General features: G+C 40.7%; 2 long non-coding RNA genes across 2 annotated transcripts; both read right to left on the reverse strand.

The window, feature by feature from the left end:
- Positions 1-1,402: 1,402 nt before the first annotated feature.
- LOC134463296 (uncharacterized) lies at positions 1,403-4,369 on the reverse strand. Its single transcript, XR_010037711.1, has 5 exons — positions 4,278-4,369; positions 4,047-4,091; positions 3,647-3,701; positions 2,341-2,363; positions 1,403-1,791 (listed from the first exon to the last, which is right to left on the reverse strand). It is a non-coding gene; the product is annotated as an uncharacterized LOC134463296 (long non-coding RNA).
- Positions 4,370-6,128: 1,759 nt separating this feature from the next.
- LOC134463297 (uncharacterized) lies at positions 6,129-9,025 on the reverse strand. The gene is made up of 5 exons (XR_010037712.1): positions 8,780-9,025; positions 7,586-7,654; positions 7,182-7,226; positions 6,571-6,625; positions 6,129-6,384 (listed from the first exon to the last, which is right to left on the reverse strand). It is a non-coding gene; the product is annotated as an uncharacterized LOC134463297 (long non-coding RNA).
- Between the last annotated feature and the right edge of the window lie 975 nt (positions 9,026-10,000).

Below are 10,000 nucleotides of genomic sequence, written 5' to 3' on the forward strand. Positions count from 1 at the left end.
GTTGCACCATCTGATCTCCATATGCCGTGCTTACGCAAAAACCTTTTGATTAAGCTTTATGTGCGTTATTGACAGATAATAAGCAAACATTAAACATGTGAGACAGTGAAGTATGAAAAATGGGCTTTTATGTAATGCATGATACACGTGTCTGTGGTACGCAGGAAGGTAACCAAGAAGTTGACATTAATCCAAGTGGAGTGACGGAACAGATGAATGTCAATAATGACACAGCTGACAGCTAGGAGTGTTTTGTGTATCTTTCCTTCCTGCTCTGAGAGATGTAATGTATGGAAATGAAAGGCAATTACCATATGTCTCGCATTTGTGTGTGTGCACACGCCTGTGTGTGTGTGTGTGTGTGTGTGTGTGTGTGTGTGTGTGTGTGTGTGTGTGTGTGTGTGTGTGTGTGTGTGTGTGTGTGTGCGTGTGCATGCGTGCATGCGTGCATGCGTGTGTGCGTGAGTGTTTATTTGTGTGTGTGTGGGTGTGTGTGTCTGTCTGTCTGTCTGTGTCTGTGTCTGTGTCTGTGTCTGTGTGTATCTGTGTATGTGTCTGTGTCTGCATGCATGGGTGCATACATCTGCGCATTCATGCACACTAAAAAATACTGGGTTAAAAATAACCCAAATTGGGTATTCTAATACCCAGTCACTGAGTAACTATTGCACAGCACACATATTGGGTTATTTTTACCCAGTGGATTGGGTTAGTATTTTTAACCCAGCATTGGGTCAATACAACATGCCCAGTAATGGGTAAAATTAACCCAGCCATAGGGTCAGAAATACCCTGCACTGGGTTGCTGAGTTAACCCATTTCACTGGGTTAAAATACTAACCCAATCCAATGGGTAAAAATAACCCAGTATGTGTGCTGTGCAATAGTTACTCAGTAACTGGTTTAATACTGGGTTAAACATGGGTGGAAACTGGGTTATTTGGGAATTGCCTTTTACTTTTCTCCAATTCTTTCAGTTGTTTCCTTTGATTGGCAATCGTCGAGTTCCAAGCAAGCAACTATCATTGAATCTTATGGGACCAGCCAGCGGCTAGTGAATGCCACTGGTCAATGATAATTGCCTGCTTGGAGGTAGAAGTTGCATTGCCAAACTCAGGAAATGGCTGAAAGAACAGGAGAAAAGTAAGGCTCAATTACTCAAGGGGATGTGTAAAAATCTGCCTATTTCCAGAAATGGTTACATATCACTTTAACAATATGCAACACATTTGACCATTTTAAATACTCACTGCTGACCATTGCTCAAATAGAACCACTCTGATCACTGTTAATGTTTTAAATAATTTGTATACATTATTGTATACATGTTAACATGTGTGATAATTCAATGACATTATACGAATATGCATAATGAATCAATGGAGAGAGAAATTATTTTCTGGTCAACCTTCCTTTATTACCAGGGATTCACGTTCTTCAATTTGCATCAATTCAAAGCAATATTTGAAATAAAAAAAAGTGTCCAGGCATGAAAAGAAAATCTGCAAAGATATTTTACAAAACAAATGACACTTGCTCAAAAATAAACATACAGTAAAAGTCACGAGACATTGCTTCTCTAAATGGTCTATGCAGCACTTTTTATATTGTATTGAGGAAAGGCAGATACAGTGTTGGCATAAGTCTTTGTAAGATAGGATAGCTAAACACATACAGTGTGCAATTATGTGTAGGAATCACCATGTGAAAGAGTTCAAGATGAGGTACACAGCATACTGAAGCTGCCGAGGCTTCCACACTTCATCTTCTAAACATGTTGTTCCTATTTCTCTGAATGAAAAGAAAGACAGGCAACGTAGCATTCAGTTACACATTAAAAGCTATAATCTGAAGACATTGCAGGACACAGGTAGCTATAAAACTCAAAAGAGTTGTGAATCCAATATTCATGCAATGTGTAAAATACAAACATGTAAATGACGTTTCCAGTTCAACCCAATCTGACAAAATATGTAGTAAAAACAAAGGATATACGCACTCTGTGCTTCTAAATTAACACTCCGGTGCAACCAGAGCAGGACTAAATAATAAGTACAAAGGAAAAAGAATCTGGTGCCACACGGATTTCTATTTTCTGTTATTTATTTTTTCAGTGCAGTAAGACTAACGTTTCGACATGCGTCTTCGTCCTCTGAAGACACATGGCGAGACGTTAGTCTTACTGCACTGAAAATATAAATAACAGAAAATAGACATCCGTGTGGCACCAGATTCTTTTTCCTTTGTACAAAATATATAGTAACTTGTAGACCTACTGTCTTTTGGCTTTTTAAGGAAACATGAATGGTACACATATTCAAAAGAGAAACAGAGGCTTACCATTTAGGTTTTCGTTCAGTCACCTACAACCATAGAAAAAAGTAAGAAAAACAAATTACTCATGTTGAAATACATTAGATGAATCTTTCATATTTATGTCAATTTTGAAGTTTTTGATCCAGCACATGAACTTGAGATGTCCAAGCACACCCTCTTTTTTGGACCATGTTCGGGCAGGAGGCAGATGGAGGAGTATAGCTGTTATTCATCCCCCCCATTACTTACCCATGACTGCCAGAAACATGGAGATTATTGGTGTCCCTGAACTGTGTTTTCAATTCAAGTTAATGAACTAAAAATTAACCTTTCATGAACATATGTGGGAGATTATCACTGAACGAAATAAACCTTTTTCCCCGACCCTATACTTGTATGTTAAAAGAATATGACTAATTCATAGTCATGTAAGTAAATAGTATACACATATGTGGAAAAAAATCTGAGACCACTTGAAAATGTTCAGTTTTTCTGATTTTACTATGTATATGTAAAGGAGGCCAACTATCAAAGTGTGAGGTGGAATGTGACGGAGGTCATCTTGCACCTGTTCACCCCCCTCGGGGATCGAACCTGCACCCTCGTCAACTACAACGGTTCGGCAGTGGGAGACACAGTACGATACCGCTGGGCCAAGAGACTAGTCTCTCGGCCCAACGGCACGAGACTGTATGAGGCTATCAGAGGGAGATTTACCAATGTTCCACGCCAACTCTGTGCTAGTTAGCCTCCGTTACACTCTCCCCCTTAAACCTCACTCCCATCCGGGTCACGGCACCACTGTGACGGAGGTCATCTTGCACCTGTTCACCCCCCTCGGGGATCGAACCTGCATCCTAGTCAACTACAACGGTTCGGCAATGGGAGACACAGTACGATACCGCTGGGCCAAGAGACTAGTCTCTCGGCCCAACGGCACGAGACTGTATGAGGCTATCGGAGGGAGGTTTACCAACGTTCCACGCCAACTCTGTGCTAGTTAGCCTCCGTTACAGGAACGTTAGTAAAAACCTCTCTCCCAAAGCCTCAATACAGTGCGGTAACTGTGGGGTAGCTGACCGGTCCTTTAGCTCAGCAGTCTTGTATTGTGCCTCCCATTGCCAAACCAGATGCGTTGATGAGGTGGCCGGTTCGCAGCCTGAGGAAAGTGAACCGTGCAGGAACACCTCGGTCATAGATAGGTGTGTGTTTGAGTAAAACAAACATTGCTATTTCATTCTATGAACTGGCAAATACATTTTCTCCAAATTTCTAAAGAAAATATTGTCATTTTTTCCACGGCTGTATATTGAAGTATCCAGATACTCACTCTGTCTACAAAGCCTCCGGGACAAGTGCTGCAGAGCGAAACAGATTTTGGTCACCTTAGAAATAAGGAAATATGAGAGAGAGAGAGAGAGAGAGAGAGAGAGAGAGTTAGCGAGTGTTGCTCAAGGTATTGCTGAATGTTACTTTCTGCTCTATAAAGGAAACGGACATTAATTACATGGGCCTGAAGGCTAAGCAAATGCTTTATCAATATCATGCAGTATCCCAACTGTGCTGGTGCTTTAATATTTTCTTAATAGCAAGAAGTTAGAGATGGAGGTGTTCTGTTAAGTTCCAATCTACATTCCTAATAAATACATGCATGTGATCATTATTTTGGCTTTATGGGGTATGGCTACATTAATGGCAGGCAACACATATTGAGAAGCAGCAATACTAACCTTGCTGAAAGAATGAGTCTCCGTTTTCTTTCAGTCACTTCCAGTCTAGGACAAAAAAGGCAACACATTAGAAATAATTTCCAAGCAGCACCTCGTCATAGATAGGTGTGTGTTTGAGTAAAACAAACATTGCTATTTCATTCTATAAACTGGCAAATACATTTTCTCCAAATTTCTAAAGAAAATATTGTCTTTTTCCATGGCTGTATATTGAAGTATCCAGATACTCACTCTGTCTACAAAACCTCCAGGACAAGTGCTGCAGAGTGAAACAGATTTTGGTCACCTTAGAAATAAGTACATGAGAGAGAGAGAGAGAGAGAGAGAGAGAGAGAGAGAGAGAGAGAGAGAGAGAGAGAGAGAGAGAGTTAGCAAGTGTTGCTCAAGGTATTGCTGAATGTTACTTTCTGCTCTATAAAGGAAACGGGCATTAATTACAGTCCCAGGAAAAAGTTTGTACACCCTTTGAAATTTCTTACCTTTCTGTCAAAATTGGTCATAAAACATGGTCTGATCTTCCCGGAAATCACACGAAGGAACAACCAGAGTCTGCTTTAACTAATTCAACCCAAACATTTACAAGTTTTCATATTTTCATTGGCCATAAGATGTAAACATTCACAGGACAGCAAGGCATAAGTAAGTACACCCTCGCATTCAATAGGTTTTAACCCTAAGTTAGTCGCAATAACTTCAACCAGATGTTTCCGGTAGTTGCAGATCAGATTAACAAAACAATCTGGATGTATCTGGTCTCCCTCTTCTTTAGAAAACTGCCTCTCGTCAGCAAGGTTTGTGGTATGTCTGGAGTGCATAGCTTTCTTGACTTCATGCCATATAATTTCAAGTGTTTTTTGTCAGGGCTTTGACTGGGCTATTCCAGAATGTGTATTTCATTATTATGAAGCCATTCTAAAGTCGTTTTGCTTCTAAAGTATGGATTGTTGTCACATTTCAGCACCCATCCTCTTGTGTGCTTCAACTGTGTGACAGACTACCTTTTTTTTTCTGTAAAATATCTCAATAAACTTCTGAGTTCATTGTTCCATTGATAATAGCAAACTGAAAAGGGCCAGAGGCAGCAAGGTAGCCGCATATAATGATGCTCCCGCCACCATACTCAAAGGTGGAGATGATGTTTTTGTGAAGGTGTGGTTCTCCAGTTCTCCTCCAAACATGACATTGTGTGTTCCCCTGAACAATTCAACTTTGGTTTCAACGTCGATCTACAGAATATTTTGCAGTAATTCTATGAAGCATATAAATGCTTTTTCGCCAACCTCAAAGGTGCAGCAATATTTTTTTGGACAGAAACCCCATTCATTTTAGATTGGCAGAATGAATCCCATTTTTAGCTATTCTTGGTTACATCTCCTCTTCTGCGTATAGTGGCGTGAGCATCATTATATGCGGCTACCTTGGTGCCTCAGGCCCTTGACAGTTTGCTATTATCAGTGGAACAATGAACTCAGGTTTATTGTGATATTTTACAGAAAAAAACGTGAGGAAGTCTGTCACACAGTTGAAGCACACAAGAGTATGGGTCCTGAAATGTGACAACAACCCATACTTTAGAAGCAAATCGACTTTAGAATGGATTCATAATAATGAAATACACATTCTGAAATAGCCCAGTCAAAGCCCTGACAAAAAACAATTGAAATTATATGGCATGAAGTCAAGAAAACTATGCACTCCAGACACCCCACAAACCTTGCTGACGAGAGGCAGTTCTCTAAAGAAGAGGGAGACAAGATACAAACAGATTGTTTTGTTAATCTGATCTGCAACTACAGGACAAGTCTGGTTGATGATATTGCAACTAACTGAGGGTTAAAACCTACTTAATGCAAGGGTGTACTTACTTATGCTCTGCTCTCCTGTGAATGTTATGGCCTTATGACCAATAAAAATATGATAACATGTAAATGTTTGGGTGGAATTAATTAAAGCAGACTCTGATTGTTCCTTCTTGAGCTTTCCGGGAAGATCAGACCATGTTTTATGATCAATTTTGACAGAAATGTAAGAAAATTCAAAGGGTGTACAAACTTTTTCCTGGGACTGTACATGGGCCTGAAGGCTAAGCAAATGCTTTATCAATATCATGCAGTATCCCAACTGTGCTGGTGCTTTAATATTTTCTTAATAGCAAGAAGTTAGAGATGGAGGTGTTCTGTTAAGTTCCAATCTACATTCCTAATAAATACATGCATGTGATCATTATTTTGGCTTTATGGGGTATGGCTACATTAATGGCAGGCAACACATATTGAGAAGCAGCAATACTAACCTTGCTGAAAGAATGAGTCTCCGTTTTCTTTCAGTCACTTCCAGTCTAGGACAAAAAAGGCAACACATTAGAAATAATTTCCAAGCAGCACCTTGTCATAGATAGGTGTGTGTTTGAGTAAAACAAACATTGCTATTTCATTCTATAAACTGGCAAATACATTTTCTCCAAATTTCTAAAGAAAATATTGTCTTTTTCCATGGCTGTATATTGAAGTATCCAGATACTCACTCTGTCTACAAAACCTCCAGGACAAGTGCTGCAGAGTGAAACAGATTTTGGTCACCTTAGAAATAAGTACATGAGAGAGAGAGAGAGAGAGAGAGAGAGAGAGAGAGAGAGAGAGAGAGAGAGAGAGAGAGAGAGAGAGAGAGAGAGAGAGAGAGTTAGCAAATGCTGCTCAAGGTATTACTGAATGTTACTTCCTGTTCTATAAAGGAAACAGGCATTAATTACATGGGTCTGAAGGCTAAGCAAATGCTTTATCAATATCATACAGTATCCCAACTGTGCTGGTGCTTTAATCTCTTCTTTATACATGGGTTCTAAAATGTGTTTATAACCTGACTGCGCAAAGCTAACTGTGCACAACTCAACCTCTGATTGTTGGAAAGCGCTGTCGGTCAAAAACTTAGCTCACGTGGTTGGCTGCCAGTGTCTTGCCCCTCTTCATAACATCATATTGATAAACACTCAGAACCCATGTATAGCAAGAAGCTAGAGATTGAGGTGTTAAGTTCCAATCTACAATCATAATAAATGCATGCATGTGATCATTGTTTTGGCTTTATGGGGTATGGCTACAATAATGGCAGGCTACACATATTGAGAAGCAGACTAACCTTGCTGAAAGAATGCATCTGTGTTGTCTTTCAGTCACTTCCAGTCTAGGACAAAAAAGGCAACACATAAGAAATAATTTCTTTCCAAGCAATGCCTTGGTTTGGCAGCATCTATATATCAAATCACACAGAAACAAATATCTTTAGCCAGTTGAAAGTGTCAGTGTTGATGTGGAGAGGTGACCATTGCATATCTGCATTAGAACTAGTTATCTGCAGTTAATTTGTTCGGGCTTCTGACAATGTGGACAGTTATTCCCCTATTAAACATAATGCAGAAAGTCTCGTGCTGGAACTGTTAGTGAGTGACTGACGTGGCTTTAAAAGAGGCCTAATTCAAAACAATTGCATTTATGGCATCCTCTGAAGCGTCTGGTGAATAATGATACAATGTTTGCACATACCTTAGCACAGACGGACATAACGTGATCAGCTTACAAAGGATCCGGACGCCAGTGCGGTCTCTGGTTAACCTGGTGATTAATAATACAGTTAGTGCATACTCAAAACTGTTCGGGTGAAGCATAAAGCATAGTAAAGCATGCACAAGCAATAACGAGACACACATTATTCAGAGGGATAGCCTCAGTAGGCTATGCTGGGATGGTCCAGACCGACGTCACATACCGGTAGTTCTATCCCATCCCAAACTCGACCCCAGACGCACAGGCGGCCGGGTGACAGAGCAGCGCAGCAACAAGAAAACACCCGTAAAGCTCCAGTGAGCAGAGCATACATCAGGATGCCCTTGATAAAATAATTGCCTACGCTCTAGCCACAAACGATTAGCCAGTGCCACTCACCGGCTAGAGGTAGCCCACTAGACGTCGCCGGACTAGAGGAGCAGACAAGCCGCGAGGGGAAATCATTTTACAAAGTGCCTTGACAAGTTGTAGAATTTACTGCGGAGGCACTCTCCCCGTGAGCTCACTAAGTTTGGCGTTTCCTACCAGCACTAAACCAAGCTATCTGCAACTAACTGACAGCCAGCTACACGTAATCGCTAAACAATGTCAAGTTGCAGCAGAATGTTATTACGAACGTCAAAATGAAAGGCTTCGGTTTAGTTATAGTATTAATGTCCCATCACCCGACACCCCTAGTTGTCTCTCATTCAGACACGGGCTGCAAACAAATCTAACAAGTACAGCACAACGGCAGGGGATGTTAAGAATAAAATACTTCACTTTCTGCTTCAATTGCTACAGTTAGAGCATGCTAGCTAGACTCATATCTAACTAGAGCTAGCTTGCTGATACTGTATTCTAGCTAGTTTTTTGTAAGCTTGAAAGCTGCTGCTAGCCTCGCCCACAGCTCGGCCACCGTTTCCACCGTGTTTTATAAATGAAAAAGAGAAGTCAGATGTTCACTACAATTAGGCTAAATGTAACTAGGATAGGAAGTAATCGAATAATATCTGACGCTACCTATTAGGTCAACGTAGCGTGTTTGAACGTGCTAATCACTTCGAGACCGTGGTGGTTAAAATCTTGTGATAATGAGAAACACTGTCTAAATGGTGGCGCCTTGTCCATTTTTACCCTTATATCAAGTTTACTACTTAGACAGCACACATATTAGTTTAATTCATTACAAACCTTTCCTTGTTGTTGAAGGTTTCCTCAGTTCAGTTGACTTCCAGGAAAAAGTCCGTTGGCTGGCTCTGATTTCAAATGTTATGATAAACCCAGTGATTGGGTATAATAACTCATCAATGGTTAGCATAACCCAGTATATGGTCAAACGACCACACACCAATAATTGGGTAAACATATAACCCAGCACGTTTCTATCAAATTACCCAGTGTGGGTATAAAAAACCCAATAAGTAGTAAAATTGTCATAAACCAGTATTTGGGTAAAAAAATAACCCAGTATTTTTTTGTGTGTGCAGTCATCAATGTGTGTGTGTTTGTGTTTGTACGTGCATGCATATGTTTGTGTGTGTGTGTGTGTGTGTGTGTGTGTGTGTGTGTGTGTATGTGTGTGTGTGTGTGTGCGCACTCATCTGCGTGTTTGCCAGAGTACCAGTAATTGTGTTCTTGAGACAGCAGCAAGACAGAGACAGTAGAGCTCTCCAGCAGTGTCTTATATTTTCCCCTGGCAGGTCATGATGTACAGACCAAAGACTACCGTGACTCAACACTCACTCAACTCTTTTTCCAGACCCTTCAAGTGAAGTCTCGCCTCAGCTCAGACATGATCTGCACTGGCTTCAGTTCCCTCATAAAGTATATATACAGACACAGCACACAAGGCCAACCTGCCTTCAGAGAGTGCCAAAGAGCTACATACTCTCTAGACTGTGAATAAAGTCTGTGTGCAGTCTGTCTACAGTCTGTGCAGAACAGAGCAGCGGATTCAAAAGATCTGTGAACATATTCCACTTCAACAGTGAATGTTGATGGCTTTAAGGGTTATCAGTCTTTGAGCTGAAGTAGCTTTATGATGTCATATAAGGCCTCGTCTCTAATGTCTACTCGTTTGATATATTGTGCACATTTGACGGGTACAGATCACTGTGAGGAATATGAATAAAGGTCCTCGGGCTGAGAGCTCGATAAAAGCTTTAATCACCATCAGTGTAATGTTTAAACTTTTATTTTAATGCTGCCCTTCTCCAGACATGTGACCTGGAATATAGTAGTGGAAGTGAATGAAGCTTTTATCGCCTGCGTGCATACTTGTTAGGATTGCTGCTCCTCTCAGATGGCTAAGGCACCATGCTGTTTAATTCCAGGCCATGGTCATATCCCAACCCTATACCCCATTTCTCTCTCCCAACCATTTCTTGGCCACCTCTTCAGTTATCCCGTCAT

Source organism: Engraulis encrasicolus, chromosome 14 (assembly GCF_034702125.1).
Source record: "Engraulis encrasicolus isolate BLACKSEA-1 chromosome 14, IST_EnEncr_1.0, whole genome shotgun sequence".
In the NCBI taxonomy this organism is placed as follows: Eukaryota; Metazoa; Chordata; class Actinopteri; order Clupeiformes; family Engraulidae; genus Engraulis; species Engraulis encrasicolus.